At 38.7% G+C, this 3,555-nt stretch overlaps 1 non-coding gene across 1 annotated transcript; it reads left to right on the plus strand.

The window, feature by feature from the left end:
* The first annotated feature begins 2,513 nt into the window (after positions 1-2,513).
* On the plus strand, positions 2,514-2,587 carry TRNAM-CAU (transfer RNA methionine (anticodon CAU)). Its single transcript has one exon. It is a non-coding gene; the product is annotated as a tRNA-Met (tRNA).
* Positions 2,588-3,555: the final 968 nt, after the last annotated feature.

Raw genomic sequence — 3,555 nt, forward strand, 5'->3', positions numbered from 1 at the left:
TATCTATATGCATCAGGATCCCGATTCATGGATCTCTCGGTTCGAGAAATAAGAGGATCGAACCATTTCTTCTGACTCTTTTTCAAATTCGATAAATGTTGGTTGATCGTATATTTTATTATAGTTAGATGATTCAGAGGATCATTTCCTATTTGATCCCTTTGAATTCCATATTCGAAGTTGCGATCGGATCGATTCATTAAAAAGAATCGATTCGATACATTTCTTATGTACCCATAGGTGCTATATTGGATTTGAATCAGATTTCGGATCAATCTATATTGATTGACCGCCTCCATTATGTTGTTGCTAGCAAATACCACTATTTTTGGTTTTGGATCATCTTCCAAATCATTCCCGCAGGAGATCCGGACCGATTTTTTTCTGATCCTTCGATAAAAAGATTCATTCTCTTCATAAAAAATAGGAGGTAGAACCACTAAAGATTTCCTTTTCGACTCATCCCTGGAGTTGAATACCTCATTCAAGAATTTTTTTTGATCCAATCCGTAGGAATCAATAGAAAAGGAAAATCCCTTATGATACACCAGATCCGGCTCGGTTATTGATAGAGTGAATAGATCTGCCATTTCTTGAAATCTCTCTTCTGATTCAAAATCGTGGTGTAACGTGTATCCCCCTTTGTTCCGGTCATGGAATAGATGAAATAAATCAAAAAATGGATTTTTGTTCAAGAATGAAATCTTATTGGAACTGTCCATATCCGGTTCATCCCTCGGAACCATATCACATCCCGGATCTGATGAAATAGGATGAATTGAGACGGTATTTTGTAAATACGTAATTATCTTGAATATATCAACCATTTCTTTATTTTCCGATCGCCTGGAAGGGACAAAAGAAACATCTTGTTGTTTCTTCAACAATTTCTGATCTCTAGTGGACCTCTCCGTAGGATTCGAACCCAGATGAAGTTCTGACCATCTGTCAGAGAAAAAAGAACGAATTGATCTTGTAGGATTCCCAAGAAATTCTTCGATTTCTTCCGGAAGCAGATGATTATTCATCTGCTTCTCACGTTCCGTGAATAGCCGGGACATTGAGGAATATTCAGAAAGGCATTTCGGGAATCGATCTGATTCTATCTCTGTTCGTTCCGTTTGAAGAAAGGAAGGATCCCAAAGAATCGATCTTTCTTTTAGTTGCGGAATCTCTGTTTGATTGATCAATGTGTGATATTCCGAATCCTCATTCCTAATGGAATCGAAATGATCTCTGGATTGATCAGAAGATCCTTTCCATTGGCTAGAATCCGTTACTTGAACGAAAATAGATCTTGTGGAATCATATTGAATATTTGACGATACATTCCGTACCTTGCTAAAAAACCGATCCTTGTTTACCAACCACGCATTGTCTAACCAAATCCAATTTTCTCTCGATACGTTCCTCAAAAAATCCGATTCGTGCTGATTCTTCCCCCAACTAACGAAGAGATCTTGGCGGAATTGCCACATATGATATTGAGCACAATTTTGCAAAGAAATACCCCCCTTGTTTCTCGAGAAGAGATGGGAAAGATGCTCAATATCATTTGATTGAATAGTTGCCTCAGCTCCTTGTTGTTTGAAGAAACCCTCCACTTCAATTGGTCTTTTTTCACGAAAAGCAGACATGAGATAACAAATCAAGTGTTTCACTAAGATTTCGAAGAGCTGTCCCGAATTCAAGTTGATTATGTTTCGCTTCTTCCTCGGAGAAAGACGATCAAAGAATTCCCAATCATGGTCCTTGCGGATCGGATCATCCGTATAGGATACAAAAAGAAACTCCAGATATTTGATATCTTTCTCTCTTGAATGAGATCTCAATTCCAGCTATGGTTTCATTAGCTATCTTACAACTAGAATCCCTCTTTTTTCCGATCCGGTTCCTCCACCACCGCGAACCCCAGTCAGGCATGATACACTTTTTAGTTATTGGGAGAACCCAAGTACTCTCTTTCGAATCCATGAAACAACTCTCAGGGATCTTTTTCCCTTTTGGAAGATACAGGAGCGAAACAATCAACCTATTGATATTGGAAGACCAAAAAGATTCTTCCAACGTATCATTTCTGGGTCCAATGGAATTCATAGGTATAGGAAGAAGCCCCATCAAATAGAGATTTTTTCTTTCGACCATATTTCGATTGTTAATACAATATATAAGGACCGCTACTACAAGCAGTACTACACCTTTGATCGTGAAATATCGATTGCTTGTTGAACCCTGTGAATCACGCGAAAGTGAAAGTAGGATACTCCAAATTCGGGGGTCAAAGAGTTTCATAAAACGTTCTTGGTGGAAAAAAATGTGAGTGAAAGATCCCGCTGAATCGAATTGGGTCCATGAATCTAAGAAATAGTGGGAATTCTTGATCTCTCTCAATATCTCTCTCAATTCGAAGATCCAGGATTTGAATTGATGTCCTTTCATTGATTCCTCCTAAAGATTTCATTTCAATTGGAATTTGGTTATTCACGATGTACGATGACGATGATCTCTGTTAAGCATCCATGGCTGAATGGTTAAAGCGCCCAACTCATAATTGGCAAATTCGTAGGTTCAATTCCTGCTGGATGCACGCCAATGGGAACGTCCAATAAGTCTATTGGAATTGGCTCTGTATCAATGGAATTTCATCATCCATACATAACGAATTGGTATGGTATATTCATACCATAACATATGAAGAGTAAGAACTCGAATTCTTATCGATACTGGAACTCATAGGGAAGAAAATGGATTTATGGATGGAATCAAATATGCAGTCTTTACAGAAAAAAGTATTCGGTTATTGGGGAACAATCAATATACTTCTAATGTCGAATCAGGATCAACTAGGACCGAAATAAAGCATTGGGTCGAACTCTTCTTTGGTGTCAAGGTAATAGCTATGAATAGTCATCGACTCCCGGGAAAGGGTAGAAGAATGGGACTGGGACCTATTATGGGACATACAATGCATTACAGACGTATGATCATTACGCTTCAACCGGGTTATTCTATTCCACCTCTTATAGCGAAAAGAACTTAAATCAAAATACTTAATAACACGGCGATACATTTATACAAAACTTCTACCCCGAGCACACGCAATGGAGCCGTAGACAGTCAAGTGAAATCCAATCCACGAAATAATTTGATCTATGGACAGCATCGTTGTGGTAAAGGTCGTAATGCCAGAGGAATCATTACCGCAGGGCATAGAGGGGGGGGTCATAAGCGTCTATACCGTAAAATTGATTTTCGACGGAATGAAAAAGACATATCTGGTAGAATCGTAACCATAGAATACGACCCTAATCGAAATGCATACATTTGTCTCATACACTATGGGGATGGTGAGAAGAGATATATTTTACATCCCAGAGGGGCTATAATTGGAGATACCATTGTTTCTGGTACAGAGGTTCCTATATCGATGGGAAATGCCCTACCTTTGAGTGCGGTTTGAACTATTGATTTACGTAATTGGAAGTAACCAATTAGGTTTACGACGAAACCTAGAAATCGATCACTTTTGAGTACCTCTACGGGATAGACCTCAAC

Source organism: Aristolochia californica, unplaced genomic scaffold (genome assembly GCF_029961685.1).
Source record: "Aristolochia californica isolate CCGP_79_NKW_82.1479 unplaced genomic scaffold, dmAriCali1.0.hap1 SCAF_271, whole genome shotgun sequence".
In the NCBI taxonomy this organism is placed as follows: Eukaryota; Viridiplantae; Streptophyta; class Magnoliopsida; order Piperales; family Aristolochiaceae; genus Aristolochia; species Aristolochia californica.